At 43.1% G+C, this 23,511-nt stretch overlaps 1 protein-coding gene across 1 annotated transcript in view; it reads right to left on the bottom strand.

The window, feature by feature from the left end:
* Window positions 1-20,423, bottom strand: part of CNTN4 (contactin 4) — a 490,319-nt gene extending 469,896 nt beyond the window's left edge. The window contains exon 1 of the mRNA XM_081276057.1: window positions 20,033-20,423. The gene's annotated coding sequence lies outside the window, so the exon portion shown is untranslated. The remainder of the gene's footprint in view (window positions 1-20,032) is intronic.
* Window positions 20,424-23,511: the final 3,088 nt, after the last annotated feature.

Below are 23,511 nucleotides of genomic sequence, written 5' to 3'. Positions count from 1 at the left end.
GAGTCCAGTGGCATAGGTTGCCGGTGACATCTTCATCCTGCTGCCTGTCCACATCTTAATCTGATCCTCTGGTGGTCGGTCACCCTCCCCTGGCTATCTGAGAGTCCAGACAGCAGAGCCGGCCCAGGAGTAGGAAAAGTCACCTGCGTGTGTGACCACCTGCTGGACTCCAGAAGGTCCCCACCCTTGCAACTAACACCGTTTCCTCTCCTGGGACTGAAAGCTCGGTCCTTGTCCCCAGTGCCAAGGCAATGGTTTTGAGAAAAAGGATAAAGAAGTTCTCTTGCTTTGCTAGCCAAGGAGAAGCACGGGGGACTCCTGTCCCAGAGGCTGAGATTCTCCCCATTAGCGGGGGGGGGGGACGGGGGACAGTGGGGGGGTTAAAGAGATGAATCAAAGGGCGACATTCCAGGTGTTCCTGGTCTGGATTCCCAATTCACCTGTTAATGTGGGAGACAGTCATTTGTCATACCTGCTGCACCCCCGAGTCTGAGTTCACCTCCTTCCTGCGTTGGGTGGGTGCCGAAGGACACATACCTCCGATAACTCTGCCTAGGATGGGGAAGAAAGGTAATCCTGTCTCCTGAGATCAGGGAGGATGGCAGACCAGCAGGAGACCACTGTCACCCTCCTAGTGGTCTCTTGACAAGCAGGTTATGTTACTTGACAGGATTCAGCATTTGTGTACAATAGGAAATGCGTCTATTCTATTGTAATATAGATAGTAGCTGGGTGTGGTGGTGCACATCTGACATCCCAGCAGGAGGATCCCAAGTTCAAAGCCAGCCTCAGCAATAGCAAGGCACTCAGCAGCTCAGGGAGACCCTGTCTCTAAATAAAATACAAAATAGGGCTGGGGAGGTGGCTCAGTGGTTCAGTGTCCAGGGGTTCCATCCCTGGTACCCACCTCTCACCCCCCAAAAAAGAAAAAAAAAAGTAACACATGTTTTATAAAATTTCTACTTTATGTAAATACCAAAGTCACTGAGTAGCAATGATTGCTTCAGGTGGGAACAAATGATTATATCTTGCTTCTATGAAGTATCACAGTTAATTTTTTTAAAGGTTGATACTGAAATAAATCTTGTTTTTGAATTCAGAGAGGTGACAAGACGTCCCCCAAATAACACATGCCCAGGTCGTTAACAGTCATGTAATCCACCATACGATCTTTCTCATTAAAGGGTTTTGAGAAATTTTTCTTATTTATTTATTTAGGTGCTGGGGATGGAACCCAGGGGCGCTTCACCAGGGAGCCACATCTCCAGCCAAAACTTTATTATTATTTTTTTTAAAGATAGAGGTTTACTAAATTGCTTAGGGCCTCACCAAGTTGCTGAAGTTGGCTTTGAACTCACATGCCTCCTACCCCAGCCTCCAGAGCCCCTGAGATTGCAGGCTGGTGTCAGTGCACCCAGCAGAAATCTTATTGGGTGAAATGGCTCATTAAGGAGGTACTACCATCTCAGACAAATCCATTTTGGTTTTACTAAACATGATAGCATGGTTTGACTTACATCAGTGGTATTTAGGGTTTACTTAAATAGGAGTAACTTGATCTCTAGTGTGTTATATTCCCTCCATAGGTCAAGATTCTGGGTGGCCTTCCTGGGAGCCTAAGGTGGCTAGGAATCTTACTTTTCAGGCATATGCAAACAGCATGCTCCTGACACCCAATTCTAATAAAAGAGTGCTAATGACTTGACATCAAAGCATCCTGTCTGATAGGTTTCCTTTTGGAAAGAAGCAGGGCTCCTCCTTACACAATTTAGGAGCTGAGAAGGGACAGGCAGGATGCAGGATAACTGAGCCCTGTGAACAAGACCCGCGCCTGGGCTTCCTGGCTCAGACAAGAGTTCAGGGGAAATCAGACAGAAACTCAAAAGCCCAGTGATTGTTTTGGAATGAGCACAGAACAAACCACTGATCAAATGAAACAGAATACAAAACGGAACCAGGTAGGGGCAGGAGAGCCCGGAAAAGACATCTCATTGGGAACAAAAGAAAAACAGAAAGAGAAAGCTTCCCCCAAACCCCAGGGCGGGTTGAAAAGGGGAGGAGGGAGCCGCAGCCAACGGTGAGAAGAATGTGTCCCCCCAAGGACAGTCCACTCCAGCTCTTGCTGAAGTTCAAGGTGGGCAGGCATCTTTTTGGGCAAGCCACTCTCAGAAGACACACCAACAAACTTATCATTTAAAATACTCAGTGGGTGATCTGGTTTAGCAATCCTCCAAGAAAAAGAGTGGGAAGGGACATCAAGGATTCTTATTATGCAGATAAGATGTTTTACATTGGAGGCCAGGCTTTCAAGTTTGCTTAGGAAGACAGAAAAAAAAAAAAAAAAAAAAAAAAAAAAAAAAAAAAAAAAAACCTTTGCAAGCAGAAGGAATGAGCCTTGGCTTATTCTGTCTCCCCACAAACCATTTCTCCTTTCAGATACTGAACCTCTTTAAAGACTTTTCCTGCAAAGCCACCTAAACGCACCATCTTCAAGTTCTAAACAAATTTTCTACAAGGAGACAGCAAGAAGAAAATGATGATTTTTTTTTCTCCGTATTTAGTATCGCTCTTCAAGAGTAAAATGGGTGGCTTTTGAACAAGACTTCTGCAGTCACAGTCCCCAGCTACAGAGGCAGTGCCAGGTGACCTGTGGTGGCCAGAAGGATTCCGAGATCACACCAGGATGCATAGCTACTAACTCTGCCCCGAAGACTCCTAGTGCCCAACCACAAGTAGAGCAGCCTCATCCCTAAGGAATGTGGAAAGGGAGAGGAGTTTTAACCTGAGCCAACCATCTTCCACGTGGTCTGGAAAAGTTCAAGTCCCATGTCTGAGTTCACACACAAGGTCCACCGTGGAGACAGGATTCAAAACCTAGTGATTCCTGCCACAGGCACACAAACCCATTATCAAGAGGGTCACTCATGTCACATGCTCTGCTCTGTTAGTGAGCTTGTGAGACCCAGAGTCCCACCTTTCCCAGTTCCCGACAATAGAGGTGATATTTAGTCACTTATCATTTGCATATTACCTTTTAGGATTCAGGTCCTAAAGTGGAATAATTTTTTTTTAAAGTATCTTAATAACTTTATTTGTTCCTCGCAGAGAATTAACATGTTTACATCCTATGACATCCTGTTTATTTAAATATTAAGGAGAATGACTCTGGAAGGGTATGCATTTTGTCAATGGTACCAGAATTGGTCATGGTGGCCTGAACCTATAGTCCCAGTTACATAGCCTAAGGCAGAACTGATTGGGCCCAGGAGTTCAAGGCCAACCCAGCCAATGTAGCAAGAATCCATGTTAAAAAAGGAAAAGAAACTATATACACTCCGGGCGCAGTGGTGCACGCCTGTAATCCCAGTGGCTCAGGAGGCTGAGGCAGGAGGATTTGGAGTTCAAACTAGCCTCAGCAAAAAGCAAGATGTCAAGCACCTCAGTGAGACCCTGCCTCTAAATAAAATACAAAATAGGACCGGGGAGGTGGCTCAGTGGTTGAGTGCCCCTGAGTTCAATCCCAGTGCAAAAAAAAAAAAAAAAAAAAAAAAAAACCCACAAAACTGAAATTGGATTAGCACTGGGGTTGGGACATAGTGTTCATTTCCTTCACCAGGTGATACTGTGGGTCCCTGTGTCTGTGTTTCTGTATCACACTGCAAACAGAGCTGAATAATGTTCCACCAACAGTTTCCTTCCTTAATTCATTTGCCACATTTTTCAACCGGCTGAGAAGCCAGCATTTGATAGCAATTGTATTCCACATCACACACTTGTTGGTAATAACGCTTATTAAATAGAAAACCTTGATCTCTCGGAATTGAAAAATCAAAAGAAAGCGGTGGCAAGGAGATTCTGCAAAATGTAAACCGCTGTATTTTTGTGCTTGATCCTCCACGACATTACCATAATGCGAAATGAACAACAAAGGGGTGTCAATAACTTGCATTTAAGTAACATACAGCTTGTTTGATTTTTGCAGCACATTAAATGAAACATCGATGCCATTCACACACATATCAAAATTGAAAAACGCCTTCCATGCACTCAAAAGGTACTGACAATAGAGATGATATTTAGTCAGTGGGTATTTTCCTACCACCTTTTAGGATTCAGGTCAAGTGGAATGATTTTTTTTTTTAAATATCTTAATATCTTTATTTGTTCCTCACAGAGAATGAACATGTTTACATCCTTCCTCTAACCTATTTGCAATTGGAAAAAAAAAAACTGGCACTCCCCACAGAATACTTAACAAAACAACAAATACACAAGGGAGCTCATCACCTTCAGTCCACACAGACTTCCCAGCCTGAATACACTGCTGCCCTGGTGCACAGATGCAGGCCCCGCCCACTCGGTGTTCTGATCCAAGTCATCACACTTAATGCTACCCAATAAAGATCTAATTCCAAAATCGGGATGCACTAAATTGTATCGTGTCAACCTGCACATTGAAGAATGATAAAATGCAAACTTAACTCTTTTGTATCTGCAACCTGCAGATTTTGCAGAATCCTCGACAAAGCTTACCTACAAATTCCTGTCCTCCGTACATGTGTTTTAAGCCCCCAAAAGGTTGAGCAGGGATGAAATTAGATATCTCTCCTGTTGTGCTCACTAAACTAGTTTGTAAGTGCTTCCTCATGCATCGCCTGTATCTTTCTCTTAATAAATGGAAGAAGGGACACGTACTTTGTTTCACCTTTCATGTAACAAACAAGGTAGCTCTCTGCCTGGTGTTCCTATTCCAAATCCTCAGAGGGGTGCCTCACTATGGAAATTGATGAGGGACTAAAACTTTAGGGAACAAGTCACCACGTAGAAACCGAGGACACAGACTCTTGGTTCAGATGTGCCCAAGTATTTACTGAGAAGCATCTTCTCTTGCAGCTTTAAAAAAAATATTCTTGTAAGAAAGATACTGTTTCAGGATTGCTGAAATTTAAATCATATATATATATATATATATATATATATATATATATATATATATATATATATATTGATTAAACATCTTTGGTTCAGAACCAATAATTCTACTCCCCAGAATATAACTTCATAAAAAACCTGTGTAATAATATTTAGAGGAGCAATATTAATAAAAGACACAAAAAGTTTTAAACAACTCTAACACCCATCACATGAAGAATAGATAATAAAATGTGGCATTTTCAAAACATTGGAGTATTATTGGGTCTTAAAAAGTAATGAAGCAGCCAGGCATACTGGCACATGCCTGTAATCTCAGCCAACGACTAAGGAGGCTGAGGCAGGAGGATTGCAAGTTTGAGGCCAGCCTCAGCAATATAGTGAGGCACTAAGCAACTTAGTGAGACCCTGTCTCAAAATAAAATATAAAAGGATTAGGGATGTGATTCAGGGGTTAATCACCCCTGGGTTCAATTCCTGTTATCAAAAACAAACAAACAAACAAACAAAAAACCACTTGTACATACTACAGCACCAGTATGGATGAATGAATGCACTGTGAAAACAGGAAGCTATGTAACAAAAAAGCCAGTCACCAAAAAACACATATTATACGATTTGCAGTATCCCAAATAGGCAAATCCAAAGAGATAGGAAGTCGATAAATGTTTGCCAAGGGCTGGAAAGGGTTTTTTTTTTTTTGGGGGGGGGGATGCTGAATATATTTTAAAATTGATTGTGATAATAATCGCACAACTCTGTGAACATACTAAAAACAGTGAATTGCATATTGCATGTGCTACTCCTAAGGCATAAAAATGATAACTCAAAAAAAGCTGTTCATAAAAATATTTTCTTTTCCATAATTTGTCTTTTTTAAAAAAATTCATTTTTAGGTGATGCATGAAAACATAGAAATCCTACAAATGGATAGGGGAACCATGTGATGTTTTAATACGTGCAAATATTGCATGGTTAATACATGTAAATATTGCATGGTGTTCACATCAGATGACACAATAATTTCAAGTATTGGCCTTTTGGATGTGGTGGCAACTTTCAAAATCCTTTCTTCTAGGTGTTTTTTTTTTTTTTGTAGAAGGATTGAACTCAGGGTGCTTCACCACTGAGCCCCATCCCCAGCCCTATTATGTATTTTATTATGAGACAGGGTCTTACTGAGTTGCTTAGGGCCTCAATAAGTTGCTGAGGCTGGCTTTGAACTGGCGATCCTCCTGCCTCAGCCTCCCGAGCTGCTGGGGTTACAGGCATGAGCCACGGTGCCCGGCTTCTTCTAGATTCTGACGTGCCTAGTGCATCATTGTTATCTGCCCTGCCCCTCCTGGGCCATCCTCACCAGAACTTCTTGCTCCTAACCAATGTGTTAACTCAGCACCCATTAATCCACAAGTTCCCACCCCACCTCCTGCCTGCTCCGCATGGTCATGGTAGTTAGGCACACATTCACAGCAGGTTGTGCAAGAGAAATTTCAAATACCCTGACCTGGGTTTTTGTGTGCATTGAGAACACAAAGGTCATTTTTTTGAAAATTAAAAAAAAAATTAGCCATTCAATCATTTTCATGTCTAAATACCCCAGGGGCTGCCTTGACCCTGTTATCAGGGGGATTCTGGGTAAAATAAAGCTGGAGAGACCTCGGCTGGTGGTGCTATTTACACTTTCCAGAGAACTCCTGAGTGGTTGTTGACTCTCAATTGCTTTGCTTATCTGAAAACCTCTTCCTCCCGACTCTGGATTTTATTACAGGGAGGAACCTTTTGTAAGTTCAAAGCCAAGGTCAGGGCTCTTCAGCTGCAATCCAGACTGGAGGCATAAATCTTTTCAAAACAGATCCTTCCACGCTTGCATCACCAGAGACTCCGACAAGAGTCACAATGTCACAATGAAGCAACTTTCATTAAGTCGCAACATGGAATGTACCTTCATTTGACGGACTCTGAAAAATTGCTCTATCTTTCTCTATTCCCACGGCCGCTGTCACCATGTCACAAACGGAGAAAAGTTTAAAAGAGAGAAAAAAAAAAAAAAAGAAATGCTTTTCCAAGAGTTGTCACCACCGGCAGCCACATAATATGTGACGCTACTAAGAAAAAATCGACAGAATGCGGGAACCCAGAGAGGGCATTTATTAGAAAGGTCGACATCTCACTTTCATAAACCACAAGGTTTTATGAAAAAAACAAGAGTGTCTTCCCTAAGCTTCTAGAACATTCCATGTGCAGCGGATTCTCTTTGTCTTCAGTTCCCAGGACTCTGCAGAAAACATCTAATCCGGCTACAGCATTCAACATCCTTTACTTCACATGACTTGAAATAAATAACCAAAAAAAAAAAAAAAAAACCAAAAAAACAAAAACAAAAACAAACAAAACAAAAAGATAAGAAATAACTAACCACAGACTGGGACCAAGCGTTAGCAGGTCAGTTTTGGACAGAAAGAAAAAGTTAAAGGCATAATCCCAGTTGAAAACTAAGTGAGATGCAAACTTCTTCCCTGACAGGTTGATAGAACGGTTAGTCTAGTTCATTTACTTCTGATTTCAAATAAAAATACAGTTAAAAGAAAAAAAAAAGAGGTTCAAGAAGACCCACGAGGAAGAATTTCTTCATTATCAAATTCACTGTGGGCTACATAAGGGATTTCAATGCATCTGTACCCTTGTTACCCAATTGCCATCTGCTTGCCACCACCGAGACTGACGTCAAAGGAGAGCTAATTGCCAATTCAGCATCTGAAGCCCGACCTCTTCCTACCACTGAATCAGAATCTGCACTGTCCTCCGCTCCTGTCTGACAAGCACTGTCCCCAACCCTTTGCTACCAGCGTCACTGTCTACTGCTTGGAATAGTGGGTACATGAAATGATAAATTTCTTATAACTAATGCCGATTGCATCAAATGAACACAAGAAAAGAAACGTAAAGACAAGAGAAAGAGAGACCGAATTGCTGAATTGCTTCCAATGCAGGGCGCAAAACATGAGATTTTTCAAATGAGAGTGATGCTGAGGCCCGCTAAGTCGATCTTTAAGCCTGCACCTTTTCCAGGGTGTGGTGGCACCTGCCTGTAATCCCAGCCGCTCAGGAGGCTGAGGTAGGGGGATTCCAAGTTCAAAGCCAGCCTCAGCAAATGCGAGGCTGCTAAGCAACTCAGAGAGACCCTGTCTCTAAATAAAATACAAAATAGGGATGGGGAGGTGGCTTAGTGGTTGAGTGCCCCTGAGTTCAATCCCTGGCACCAAATAAATAAATAAATAAATAAAAGATTATGCTTTTTCTCAGAATCTCTGTAGAAAATGCAACCAGCTGGTTGATACTGAGTGTAGATCTTTAACTTTAAAATGCTAGATCGTTTTGAAGCATGCTACTAATTTGCACAAGAAGGCAAGGTTTCTAGACTAGGAAAACTACTGAGTCTGTAGGTGATGGAGCACACACCATACTAGCAAGGGTCCTGGTGTGGGGGCGGGGTGGACAGGTAGGAATATGGAGTTCCTTATGGGCATCAATATGAAGACTTTGGTAGAGGTCTCCTATGAGAAATCTGACATGTTCAACATCAGCAATAAAGCATGCAGTGTTCCACATTACTTCTCTTGTGTGAATTTGACTAAATACCCGTTAGTTGTAAAAAATATATAGGATATATAGAAAGAATATATATATATATAATATATGCATTATGGATTATATAGAATATTATTTATCAAACAATAACATATAACCCAAATATTATAATATATAATTATATATTCTATTGCTATATGTTAAGTGTAAAATGTCATAGCTATCATATATTCTCTTTTTCCCATACAAAGGCATATGTATATACACACACACACACAGCATCATGCACAATCTAACAATGTTTCAGTCATTGATGGAGCACATAGATGACAACAGTCTCATCAAACCTTACTGCCTGGCAGAGCATGGTAGCACACACCTGTAATCCCAGTGACTCGGGAGGCTGGGACAGAAGGATTGCAAGTTCAAAGCCAGCCTCAGCAATGGCGAGGTGCTAAGCAACTCAGTGAGGCCCTGTCTCTAAATAAGATACAAAATAGGGCTGGGGATGGGGTTCAGTGGTCTAGTGCCCAGAGTTCAATCCCTAATACACCCCCACCCTCCCCAAAAAATCATATTGCCTAGTGAAATCAAAACCTTCTCAGTTTGGATAAGGATAGTCCATAATGTTTGCCTAATGAAGAATTGATACATGATATATATCAAAACATGTATTCCCTCCATTAAGTTACAAATGAATATATATATATGTGTGTGTGTGTGTGTGTGTGTGTATGCATGCATACACATTCAATTCACATAGAATAGCTAATATACACATTTCTGTCTGTATATATACACACAAAAATTCATGTGTGCCTATGATAGCTAACATACATATTTCTGTGCATTTCTGTGTGTACAATAACTGCTCAGGCAGGCCATAGGCTTACCAAATCCAAAGCCGGCAGTAGATGATCTGCCCAGTCACTAGTGATGGATACACACCCCTGAGTGCTGTGTTCAATTAAGGGAGCTAAGTTGGGAGACCACTGCTCCTGTAGGCTCTGGGCAGTAACTCCCAGTTCCTCTCCTGGCCTCCACTTTGTGCTTCTGAAAACATGACATCAGACACCCACGCAATTCATCACTGCACAGTGCTCAGTCTTCACCCATCCAAAAAAAAAAAAAAAAAAAAAAAAGACAAAGCTGTCATCTACCCAGTATGTCCCTCTAACTGACTACTTCAAAACTTAGGTAAGCACCTGAGTTACAAGAGGGATGTCCAGAGGAACAGGAAAGCCAAGGGATGCCGGGGAAAGATATTACAAAGCTGACAGATGCTGTGTGTTTTAGTACCAATTTTCTTTTTAGACATTGAAATGGAAACGGTGCGCTAAAAGCTCCTCTGCGCTTCGTCCCCGTACTATTTACTTCTAAATGATTATCTTTAATAGAAACAGCACTTTGCAGTTATAAAACACCTTGTTTTCCACAAGCTCAACATGTTTCCCCACGTATTAATCCAACCGTACCCAGGAACGTAGCCTAGCTAGCTCTGGCTGCCCCGTCCTCGTTACAAATGGGTTCCAAAACAGGGTCCCTTTGGTCAACTTGATCCTTGGAGTCCTGGGGAGAGGGATCCCCAGGGGCTGAGCTTGGTTTATTGCAGCAGAACAAGCAGAGGACTGCTGTGGTGACTCCGTGGCTTAATGACCAAAAAAAAAAAACCTACCCTCGAATTCAGAGGTGGCTTCAATGAATGAGCTCGGTTAGGCCCACATCATTTGGGGTTCACAGCAATATCTTGGGAATGGCTTTGTCCTTCCATCTTATATGGCCTCTAACAAAGGCCCTTGGATACCACAGAAGTATTCCCAATTGGAGGAAAGAGACCAAGAAAAATAGGGAGAAGGGAGAAAACCAATCACGTAACCAAGATCCCCATCACTGTGTTTCCTCTCCCCCTCAGGGGTATATCTGATTAGATGGCACATACTTTGATAAGGAAAATGATATTACGTTTATTTGTTTGTTTTGTTAAGATTAAATCCTTGTGCCCCCAAATAAAGACTAAAAATTTAATAAAAGATGGTGAAAATAAACGAATGAATATAGGACAGCCATGCTGGGGACGGGCCACCTGTTGATTCCATCCACTGCACAGGTACCCAGGGGAAAAAAAATGACTGCACTCAAACACCAAACTACCCTATTCCCTGTCCCTTTATCATGTAAAACTCCGAAAACGTCTAGTGGAAGACTAAATGGAATTGAGGTTGTGTCTTGTGGACCAAACCCAGTTTCCTTTGTCCCTGAAACGTGATAGAATCAGGGATAAGACTTCCTCTATTTGCTTCACCCAACAGTGCATGGTGATATAAAGTTTTAAGAAGAGAAAAAGAATTACCAACTCTTCCTTTTTGGAAACAGTGGTGTATTCACAACTAGAGGCTTTAAGCCTTAAGATAAAGATATTAAATATGTTAGTAAAACCAGTGACCACAATGGTATTTTATTAAACCCACCCAGTTGGGCATGGAAAAATATGGGTATTTATTGAATCCTGCATCCTCAGCTTCACACTAGCATTTGTGCAACGTGAGTTTTTCAATGTGACGATTGCAAAGTGCCAATTAATGACACATAGGAGGATCTAAAATATCCCTGTGGGAATACTAGCCTCTGTGAGGTTTGTTTTTTTTTTTTTCCTGAATGTACACAAAATAGACTGTTAAAGTACTTTTCCTCTTTCAGGTAGGGGACAAGTCACACATGCTGCAACCCCACATTTTCTAGTTCTCCATAAGAGACCCCTCAAATCCGTTTTCAACAGAGGTCAAAAACTGGATGTCTAAGGATTTTGGGCAGATGTGTTTAGCTTTCAAATATTTAAAAAAAATAAACAGTAATAATATGTGAAATGTGTGAGATGTGGCAACCCAGGGCCCTCACTCTTACGTGACAGTGACATCCACTACAGACATTACAGTCTTTGGTGGACCCTGCAGACTCACTAAGTGTGACAACTGGTCTACCTCCCTGGTGCATGTTCTCGGCCTGATCTTTACTTTGGGCTTCTCTGGCTCTCAGCAGAGACCGAGCTTCATGACAAATAGAGAGAATCTGAAGAGAAATGAAAGACACATTCTCTTGCCAGGGAAAGAGTGTCCAGGGCTCTGGAAATCCTGGCTTCCACTCCCAGACACGTGACAGGGTGGTCTTTCGATTGTGGCTAACCCTCCGGACCTATCAGAAGAGGATCAGGCCTGTCCCTTCCAACCAGATCTAAAATGCAATCATTCCACATCACTATGGACCCCATGGATCAGGCGTCGTCCTTGGACGTATAGGAATTGATCTGTGTATGGCAGGGTCATATGCTAGGGGTGGCGGAATTTGCCATAGGACGATATGGCGCTTTGCAGGAGGATCTCAAGTTCAAGACCAGCCTCAGCAATGCAGTGAGATCCTTAGTAACTTAGGAAACTCTGTCTCAAAATCAGAAGGGCCCGGGGGTATAGCTCAGTGGTCAGCATCCCCTGAAAATACCACTTTGGCTTCTTAAAGGGAAGCTATGGGATGCCATTATTTTTGGACTGAGCTGTGGCTCTAGGACCCAAGAGACCAGGCCAAACAAAATAAAGTCACGGGTGCTAAAGGTCTAGGGTCAAACTGAAGCCTCCAGGAAAGAGATCCCTACACAAACCAGGTGGTCCCCCCATCAGGAGACTCTAGTCTACCTGGGTCATGAAACAAGCAAGCCCCTTACAAAGAAGTGAAGCTGATGTTGCCCAATCGTGCGCGTGTGTGTGTGTGCGTGCGTGTGTGTGTGTGTGTGTGTGTGTGTGTGTGTGTGATTCTTTGTTCCCATGGCACCAAATCCAATGCTTCAACCTTTCCGGGGAGAAGCCCTCAATTCTATTTTGCAGAATGAAACCGGGCCCATTCATGGGTCACAAATAGAAGCCGATTAGGTCTCTAACTAAACGTGTGGTCGTCGTTGTGTCTTCTGACAAATATAATGTTATTTATTTATTTTTAGCGGAGGGATGGGGCGGGGGGGGGGGGGACCAGAAAAAGAAGAGATTGCGACAAGGATCCCCAGACCTTCCTTTTCCTTTGGAGAAGCTCACAAAGCTCCCCGGTGAAAGACACCTTCCCTAAACCAGGAGCAAGTGGCCTTTTAATCGCCCGAGCTGAGACCTGGGGAGCCCTGTAAGAGACCCGTCAAAATGACTCTTCTCCTCGTCTCCACATATATTGCAGTCACTTTTCCACAATGGCCTCCCTTGGTTCAACCTCAGACACAAACAGTTTAGCTTCTGTCATTTCATCTTCATGTAGAGGGGGTGCCCATGCATGCGTAAAAAAAAAAAAAATCTCTATGCTTTCTCCCGTTCGTTCATCTGTTTCATGTTCCTTTAATTCCCAGGCCCAACCAGGGACCACAAGAAGGTCAGGTTTCACCTCCTCTGCACCTGCCGTCGGTCACAGCTGCAAGCTCTGCTGCTTCCAAGGAATCACTTCTAAAGTTGCTTATCCAAAAACAATTTTTAAAAAGTTTACCCACTTAGCATTGTGTGCAGCAATCATATCTGGCAGTTATGTTTTTCTCTTTAACATAGTTATTGGAATGCCTATTTGGATACTGACTAAAGTTATCAAATATCCCTCCGGAGGAATCTGCTGCAAATTTGGGAGACTGTATGAAGCCCCAAATTTATCAAAACAGTCAGTTTTGAGGAATGTTTAGGGCCTTGGGCCAACTTTCAAACTTGTCCCTCCTTGCGATTTGCAGATTATTTTGGGATCGGAGACTTGCAATACACAAAACCAAGAATGTTTCTCCAAGGGAAATGTTTCAGTCTATCACTTCACATGAGCATCTCGAAAAGCTTTTGCATGTTTTGGAAAATATTTTTTGGGAAAAAAATAATTCCCATGGCAAGGGATGGGACATTGATTCATGCACGGTCCTGGAGGAACACAAGAGATCTGTACCAATCTTAGGTCACCCTGCGCACCTGTGAGCTTAAAGAACTCGTTTCCTCCTGATCATTCATGAGTAAAGACATTTTTTAAAGCGTTCGTACCTCTTAAATGTACTTACATGCCACAAAAAGGTGCTTTCAACAAGAAATGTAATACTACCGGAGATGTTAAGAACAGCAATCAACTCCATATCTCTGTGGGCTCAAAAGGGAGAGGAGGGGGCCCTGCAGAGAAGGAGCCTGTCAGTCTAAATCTGTGGTGTGCCTCATCTTCTCTCTGACAGCTGGACGGGTGTCAGAGTCACACACTTTAAATTACGAGATTCACACTGAACACACAGGTCCTGAAAGTGCCACAGACTGCGTTGGAACACATGATTTGTTCTGTTCAGGGAGATGGTGGTTGTCTTCACCCCTGACATCGGGTGTGATGCTGGTGCCTGAGCAGCGTGGCCAGTCTGCAAGGCACGAGATCTGCAGTGAATTCTCACCAGCTCGGGGGCCACCTTCTTGCACACGACCATGTCTAATCAGTGACACGACTCATCCACCGGTTCATATCCCTTGGGCAGGGTTCTGTATGCAAGTGCTCAGGGACATCTGCACCATCTTCGTCTGGACATGATGCTGGGTGGTCGAGACACAAAGCTAAGGGCAAGCAGTTCATCAGGATGGTGGTACCTTACACTCACCAGGACGACGAACTTCAGATTCCCTTCCCCAGCAGTGAGTGTGATTTAATAAAAGCCACCTCCTTGGTATCAGTCTTTCTACCCCATCTGCAAGGAGGACCTGGGGTCATACAGATAAGAAGAGGGTGACGTGGTGGATCAGAAGCCCAAGAACTGGAGAAGAAAGAACCGAGGAGATTTCCCAGCAACCTGTGTAAATCGCTAAGAATTTCCACCGATCCTTGTTTACCAACATCCACCAAAGGAGACGGGAGATCCCCATGTGCTCCTTCAGAAATTCTCATTAAAATGAAGCAATCTCACTCTTGAGCCATGAAACCCACTTCATTTAAGATGATTATATTTTTAAACCTTGTCAGCCAGTACCGTCAAGTGCCAAAAGCATTCTCTGCACCCCCCCAACCACCCCGCCCCATCTCTTCATCGATCCAAATTTCTTAATCATTAGCACTGCAGCTCAGCAGTGCCTAAGCCAGCTCCTTTGGAATGACTCCCAGCGCCCTTACCTTGGGTATTTTCACTTCCCCACCACCATTTCACAGAGCAGCATGAAACCACAGCTCTCTCCACCGTAACAGACCCATTCATTCCTCCACATCCTTATTTACATGGTTTATTTTTATTGTGATTCATTTATTTATTTTTGCTTGCAGGGCAAAGTGCTCTCAGGTTTCTGTCTGGTAACCCTGAAATCGGACGCCTGGCCCAGTCAGCTTCTCGAAATTCCATCCCGTCTTCAAAATGTGAAGCTCTGCGTTTTATAACATGCCGTGAGAAACACTCTATTCCTCCGCCGTTTCTTCTGATGGGCTGCTTTCAATATTAAATCATCGCCTTCCTCTCTTGGAAACAACAGAGAGGCTTCATGCGAAGATTCACAAGGTCTTGCACGTGCCTTCTTGCGAATAAAGGCCAAGAAAGGAGAAGCTGTGCATAAAACCCGAAGCCCCAGCTAAGTCTGATCTACAACTTTACCTTTCTCACTACACAATAAAAAACAGCCTGATAAACCAATTGTTGGAGCTATTAACTAAGTGATATGGAACTAGACATCTCAAATCATCGGATGTCCTGGTTTGAAGTACCTGAAGCCACCTGCTAAACTTTATAGTCGACAATTTGAGAGCCACAGATAATCACACGTTCCCTGGGACCATTATAAATACACATTTTGCACCGAAACAGTCTTCAGTACAAAAGTCATTTGGGTTCTGGGAAGATGCCAGTCTATCAAAAAGAGAAATTATCTCACAAGACTCATTCTACTTAACAAAAGGCTAGTAGCCTCCAAAAGCCGGGGTAGCTACCCACCCCCCCCCACCCCCCGGCTTTATGAGATTTGAAAAATTAATTTTATACTCTGCATGGATCACATCAAATACGGTCTACAAGTTCAATAAGGAATGACATTAATATTCATACTTCAGCATAGTAAGCCACATAGAGTTTTCCAAACGGCAAAAAATAAAAAACGGAGAGGGAAATGAATATTCCAACTTATATTTAAAAAGCTGTCATAACACCACTCTTATCTGGAGGAAGATGAATCCATCAAAGCTATTACTGTTTTCAAATGGCCACTTAACATCCATCCCAGAATATGCTCCATGCTAAAGAAGTATTTATATATCAGCATGTATATCGTCAACTGTTAAGCTGGATATTTTGTGCCACTCCCAATGTGTATTTTATTTCATCAAATAGTGAAAGAAATAATAATAATAAAAAAAACACTACTGTGTTTGTTGTGCAACTATAAATTCGGGAACTAATTTAGCTTCTTTCAACATCTGCAAGGAAGATGGTCAAATGAAGTCTATTCACAATTTGGTTCAAGTAACCCCAGAATCATTTAGCTGATGGTTTTAGGAATTTGGGGGCTGCATCTCTTTTTAACTAAGAGATTGATCTAGCAGCAATCCATAGTTCAGCGATGACCAGAAATCATCATAGCAAAAATTGCCCATGAAATAATTTTCTTATCTTAAATTCCCAAAACATGGCTCACTTAACCAGGCTGCCACAGACAGACTTATTTCTTCATGAAATAACGTATGACTTTTATTTATCGTTTAATAAGACAATAATATCTTAAGGGAAAAACAAGGTTCTTTGATGCACTTTTCTTTTTTCCTAAAATAAAACTTATTCCCTGCTCTGCTGAAATGGACTCTCACTGGTTTTTTTTTTTTAATTGGTTATTTTTAAATTGACTGTTGTTAGTTTAACACATTATTTTTTTTTTAAGAGAGAGTGAGAGAGAGAGAGAGAATTTTTTTTTAATATTTATTTTTTAGTTCTCGGCGGACACAACATCTTTGTTGGTATGTGGTGCTGAGGATCAAACCCTGGGCCGCACGCATGCCAGGCGAGCCCGCTACCGCTTGAGCCACATCCCCAGCCCCAGTTTAACACATTAGAGTGAAATTTGTCTGATCAACCTCAACACAGAATGTAGGAGAATTATTTCACTTTAAAAACGGACCTGGTAGCCAAGTAGGGTAGGCACATGCCTAGAATCTTCGCCACTTGGGAGGCTGAGGCAGGAGGATCACAAGTTTGAGGCCAGACTCAGCCACTCAGTGAGACCCTCCATTTCAAAATAAAACCCAAAGGGCTGATGTAGCTCAGAGGGAAATTGCCCCTGAAAACAACAGGAAAGAGGGAGGAGGAGGGCGCAGGAAACACAGGAGCAAGCGAAGGAAAATCTGGAAGAGATGGAGAGAGGAAATGAGGGAGAAAGGGAAGAAGAGATGGAGGATGAAAGAAAATGCCCTAGCAATGTTTCACGGGAGTGACAACATCACACTTCTCCAAGTTCCCAGGGGTATCCCCAATATATCCTAGGAGTGAGCATCTCTGAAATCATACTTCATTTTACAGGGGGGATGCTGAGGCACAGAGAGGTGATGCAGCTTGCCTGAGGCTGCACAGCAACTTAAAGGAGACTAACTCAAGCTTTAGCCGTCACAGGGGTGTGCAGTGTGCACTTTAACAGTAAGTACAGAAGGGATTGCTGGTGTTTGCAATCATCCAATTGAGTAGGATGACGGTATGTAGAGAAGACCTGCTAATGTTTTCCATCATCCAACTCATCAAATTCATTATTTTTCATTTGACCCTAACTTCACTTTTTCATCCTACTTTGCAGGCAGTTTCTAGAACTTCGTTTCTCGCCTCCCACCTGTGAAGGAGAGCTGGGGGGGGGGGGGTGCAATTTGTGCAGACAGGACCTGCTTATGAATGCGGCCGAGGATGCTATTGAGTCCTCCTTGGGTCTCCCCCAGAGCTGTGGGACACAGGAAACCATCTGTCGAGAGCTGGAAGCTCCCAATACCAGGGACTCTGCTCTGTGTTCCTGTGCCCTCTTCACAGGACTTTTTTGGGAGTGTTCAACAGAAGCATCATCTCGGAGCTCAGCAGGTGCTGTTCTTGGGGCAGCGCAGATACCGTGTACAAGTTGGCTGGGGGGATTTGCACACGTGCAAACACAGACACGCCATTTATGAGGCCGCAGGGCTTCTCCGTTTCTCTCTTTTATGGCCCTTTGAACTAATTTTGAAGACCGATCCAATCCGCTGGTTTTAAAAGGGTGTCTGTGAAACCCATCTGGCTGCCCCATCTGTCAGGCCAGCGGACCCTAAACCCACCCCTGGAGCGTTCAATCCCCTTTCCCACAGATTAAACACCACCAGGGAGGTGAGGCCCCCATTTTTTTTAATGACCCAAAACATTTCTAGAGTCACAAGGACACACCACAAGCCTTGCAGATATACCTTCCTGAGCGCGGGGGTCACCAGCCACACAAACGCGTGACATCCTTAAGACCTGAGTTGAAATTTAAAAATCGGTGAGTGGTCCATAAAGGTCCAATTTAACTATTCCAAGAATATAGTCCTCTACAGAAAGTAAAATTTCCTGCAGATCCCCTCCACCCCCCCCCCCAAAAAAAAAGCAAATAAAAGAAGATTCAGTCGTTTAGCCAAAAAAAAAAAAGAGTAAAACTCAAAATAATAACGCAGCATTGACTAAATGACATAGATAGAAGTTAAACATTCGTAAAACACGCAGACACAGGAGGACACCGACTCACTCTATTTCTGTTATCATCTTAAAACGTGACCACATCCTACATGAGATCATGTGTCCGCACTAGTCAGAAACAAAAACCAAACAACAACAGGAACAACAACAATAAACTCGCCGATCGTTATTTTAAAATATAGCTAAGACTTCTGATCACTGATCAAAGTCAGCTCTGGATTGGAAGAAGGCAAGAGGCTATTCTTTTTTGGAGAAGATAATAGGACCACCCCAACTACTGGCCATTATATCTGATTTCAGTATCAAACCCTTAAAGACACTTACCTTTTTTTTGCCAAAGGAACAGACTTTTGAGCCAGGGCAGCCCCAGGACTGTGTGGACCCCAAGGAATGCCCCCCCATTCTAGCTTTCCTCCATCTCTCCAGATGTTCAAAACCTTCCTGATGAGTTATTTCTTTTCCCCTCCAAACCTCAAGCTTTGAGCGTACCTGCGCCCAAGCCGACGGGCATCTATTTTGAGCCCTCTCTCTCTAGCATTATTCTTCTCAACCCGATCTAATGACGGCAGCTTCTTTGGAGACGCTTGGCAGCCTGTGTGTATTCTCTGCCTGGAGACGTACTATCCTGTCTGCTCAGGGAAACTGGATTTCCACTCTGGAAACCGTGGGATCCTCTGGCCCCAGGTGTCAAGCTCCAAGGCGGGGGTCTGACGCTGCCTTTCAGGTATGAATGATTTCAAGTTCCCTTTGGTCGACGTCAGCTCTGGCCATGGGCATGGGTTCCCGAGTTCTAAGACTTTTATTCCAATCCTATTTTTTTTTTTTTTTTTTTGCAACAGCTCCGTTGTTCTACTTTCAACCCAGAAAGAGGAGAGTGTGATTTATATTTAGGTTAGGGAAATCCTCCGGACAGAAAAATCCCACAAATCCCTTCCAGGTTGGTAAAAAACAACTTTTCATTTCAGGAAGGCATTGATCATTGGTCAGATATGCTTTGCAAATCTTATTAACGAGGATATTACATTCTGATAGTATTTTCATGATCGGGTCCGATGCATGAATAAGAATATGGGTTTGATAGATTGCATTGGGGGGCACGTAAGCGATGGATGAATCTAGATAGGAAGTGATGTTCACCCTCTTTTAATGATATCACCTCTTAAAGAGGGAATTTTCAAAAGCAGCACTGTGCTGACAGCTCCTTGTGTTTAGATGCTGTCCCATAGAATACAAAAGGAGATGGACAGTTTATATGAACAAATATTCCTAATAGTCCCTGTTCCCCCGGCTGCAAAGTTTCCAAACAGCTTCTGAGTGAAAAACAAGAGAAACTGTTTCTTTTTGTGCATTTCTTAGTGGCACCAGAGAGCAGCAAAATAAACCAAATGCTGGAAATTCTGACACATGCTTCTGTTATACAGATGTGCATGCAAAACCACCTCCTTACATTTATACATCCATCTGACATTTTTTTTTCTTGGAATGGCCAGAGGTACAGGAAAAAAAAAAAAGAAATAAAAGATAAATATCTGCTCTAAGCATCCTGGACACCTCCAGATCATTTAACCATGCATCTGAATTAAAAACCGAGCCAGACAATTTCTCGACTTCTGCAAGAGCCTTCCGAAAGGTCCCTTGTTTGCTTGTATGAATCAATTATATAAGAGATCTGACAGAAACAGCAAGCTCTAAACAGATTACCCTCTGTCTCACCAGCTTGGTTCCACAAAGTGCAATGGAACAGAAAATCAAAGGCTGTTCGCGAAGTCACATTTACAGGGAGCTACAGGGAGAAAAAGAGGGAGGTGGTGATGGTGGGGGGAAATCCACCCTGGTACTTACAGACGGTAAAGTACAAGGTCCCAGTTTCGCCGTGCATGTGAGAGCAAATCAAACCGACCAGTTTTCTGCTCCTACCACACGGATCAGCCACGCAGAACAGGCCCTTATGGATGGCTTAGGCAGCTGGAGAGATAATGGGACCATATTCTCAGCTGGGACTAGAGATGCCGAACGGCTTGCTCCTCTCTCCGCTGTGCATGGCGCTTCGCCAGCATTAATCAAGGAAGACCCAGCTTCGAGGCTGTGTTCCCCAAAGGATCGACGTAATTAGCCCATGAATCAAAGATGTACCCTGGGAGCCCCGCATCCATCTCTGACTGGCTCTCCTCCTCACATCCAGCCTGATTAGGAAGTTGGTTCTGCGATCGAATGTATTCAACCTTTCAAAACTGCACCGCGACTTGCCCAGCTGTTTTTGATAGATTTTCAGGGAAGGGTTTTGCAGAGGAGGGCTCCACTTCCCAACGGGCAATTTTATGTAATTCCTCAACTACAGAAGATGATCAGACTGGTGGTTGGGTGCCTATGGGGAGGTCTCCCCTACGATCTGCTCTCCCTGGTTCGGGTTTCTCAGCCCTTTCCCAGGGCAGATGCAGGCTGCAGCCCCAGTCATCTCCCCTGTGGATGGGATGCAATGTGGACACGGATTTTGTTTTCAAGTTCAGTCTCTGGGGAGGCTGGATGATGCACTAAAGCCGGTCTCTATGGGGGCATTTTATATCCTTAAAGATGTGCTTCTATCCTGATTAGCAGAAACCCAAGACAAAGCAGAGGGTCTAGCCTAGTGCTTGGGTCCCCCGTATCCTAAAAGTAACTTGTGATGAGTATTCGGGTAGTATAACATTAAAAAAAAATACACATCTTTCTTTACTGCGTCTGTGTGGTACTGCACTCAGAGATTCAAAACTGGCAGCCTGTCGCCAGGCATGGTCGGGCAAGAGACAGACTTTGTAATTTGCAAGGGAATATTTTTAAACGGGGGTGGGGGGTGGGGTGGGGGCGTGTGCGCTGCACTTTAGCAAAATGGTACCCACTCTTGACTTTGCCCAGGCACGCTACCTTTGGGCCCCTGAAGACATTTGTTTATGTAAATTTGACCTTCATTGAGCAAGTCTGGGTTAGAGATGCAAAACATTCTGTTTCCAAAAAAAAAAAAGAGGGAGAATCGGCTCACTTGTCAATCATTAAAAAGTGGAAAGAGGCACTCAGGTGATGCTTTCAGGGTCGGCCCCATGCCCAATAGCTGGATGTTAAAGAGTCAAAGGGACAAGGAGCAAACACATTTAAGGAGTCAGGAATCTGAGTTCTAGTGGACCCTGAGAACTCTGGGGACATGACATTCTATCACTGTTGGAGGAGCTTTGAAGCTAGACCTCCATTGCTAGGGTTTGTATACCTCTTACCAGCACCAGAGTACCAAGCATGGTGTATGCATTTTTGATCGGCCCAAATGTAAGAGTGGGGAGTCTCTGCTACCTTTGGGGGTCCCATGATCCAGTGGATATGAAGTGGCATTTTGGAAAAATTGAGGCACTGTCATTAGAAAGCCTGAATACATTATGTGTTTTGTACATTTATTTTCTGCGAGTAAAAGTGGGGAAGAAAACATATGGGCAGAAATTGTACACAGACTGTGTCTACCTAAAAGACGCATTTCAGCCGTGTCTACCTGGATGGATGGATGGATGAAGAGTGAAGTTTTTGCTTCTTGGTAGAAGCAAAGAGCACAGATATTATGAGCAGAGTCGGTATTTTTTTTGTAAACCCAGGGGTGCTTCACCACTGAGCCACATCCCCAGCCCTTTTTAACTTAGAGACAGGGTCTCGCTAAGTTGCTTAGGGCTTCGCTACGTTGCTAAGGCTGGCTTTGAACTTGAGATCCTCCTGCCTCAGCTTTGGTGTGTCGGGGGTTATAGGCATGGATCACCAAGCTTGACTGGGCAGAATCCTTTTATATTTAACTTGGATTGTGCCTTCTTACTTTCTTACAGTCTTTCTATCCAACGATAGAGAAAAGTGTCACGGGCTCATTTTTTTTTTTTTTTTTTTTTTTTGTGGACATATGTATATATATCATCAATGTCAAGATCACCCAAACTGTCTCAGGATTCTGATGCTAATCTTGAGGAAGTCAAAGGAAACTGGATCACAACCCTTTTGCCATGATTCTTCAACAAGCAGAGAAGCAGTTCTCCCGAAAGATACCATGATTTAGGACAAGATAGATACAGCCAAACCCTTTGGTGACCTTCTCAACTCAAGTCTTTCAAGACAGATACGACAGCGAATAGTGACAATACACAATACGGGGAACGAGGAAACCGTCCCATTAAATTCTTCTACAACTTTATTGAACTTTGGGGTGCTTCTGTGTCGGTGCCACACGTCTTTGGGAGTATTCTTAATTCCGTTTTGGCAGATGACACATTTCTTAGTCTCACCGGGGTCCTGTTGCAATTTGGCGTTAAGTTAGGAGACAACGGGCACAAATGTCACGTTTGTTATCTTTACCTGGCTCGTCATCGTTGGGACTTTAGACACTGACTTTGCGCAGCCCGTGTAAGGCGCTCGCAAAAATAGGTTAATTAAATAGCAATCGTGCCTCTCCGTCATATTAGCAAACACACTGCCGAAGCAAATGAAAAGAGGAGCAAATTAAAATACTAAAGTGTTGATTCAGTGGTACAGTGGAAAATAAATGGTTTAATTGGTTTTAAGTTCTATTCAATCCCTGTTTGCCTGGTAATTACTTTGATTCATCTCTGATTATGGTATGTGAGAGATTCACTTTGACATCGTGGGATTTACGCCGGTTCCTAATGGTAGGTGACAATCACCAAATAGACATTTCTAACTTAGGTTCATTCTTTATACGCCCCCTGCCCTGATGTACCATTTAAAATACAAAGTCATTGATAATAAAAACCTAAACCTGGGAAGTGATTTTCTTACAAAGTCATTTATAATAAAAACCTAAACCTGGGAAGTGATTTTTTTTAAGGTGATAAGCAACATTAATGTCAAAATAAAAATACCAAGAAGAGGTGGGGTAAAGATCCACATGATTAGTAACTAGAAATAAAAGAAATTATCTCTGCGAAAACAAGTACTTGTTGTGTGGCTCCAGATGATGTATCAGAAGCCTAACTGCACACAGAGATGGTTTTTAGACTTTGCACTGAAATTGCAAGACACTGTTTCTCTTTGGGACGGTGAGGAGTCTGCAGTTTTAACACTGCTTGTCAAGGCTAATAAGTACTTGGGGAACGGGGCTCCGGAGGTCTCTTTCTGACCATAATACAAGAATCAGCAAGTTAAATAAAGCTCAGAGCCTCAGCAAATCTAGGGGCAAAAAAACGATAGTTATGGCAACCATTTCCCAACAGGTTGAGGCTTAATCAATATTTTTCAGTGCTTTGGAATCTACAGCCGGATGTTGCCAGATGTGCATACAATTGCTCCTTCTAGAAACTGGTGAC

This window comes from Spermophilus citellus (genome assembly GCF_964194105.1).
Source record: "Spermophilus citellus genome assembly, chromosome: 19".
Classification (NCBI taxonomy): Eukaryota; Metazoa; Chordata; class Mammalia; order Rodentia; family Sciuridae; genus Spermophilus; species Spermophilus citellus.
The sequence above is the reverse complement of the archived record's forward strand: the minus strand, read 5'-3'. Positions and strand labels throughout refer to the sequence as shown.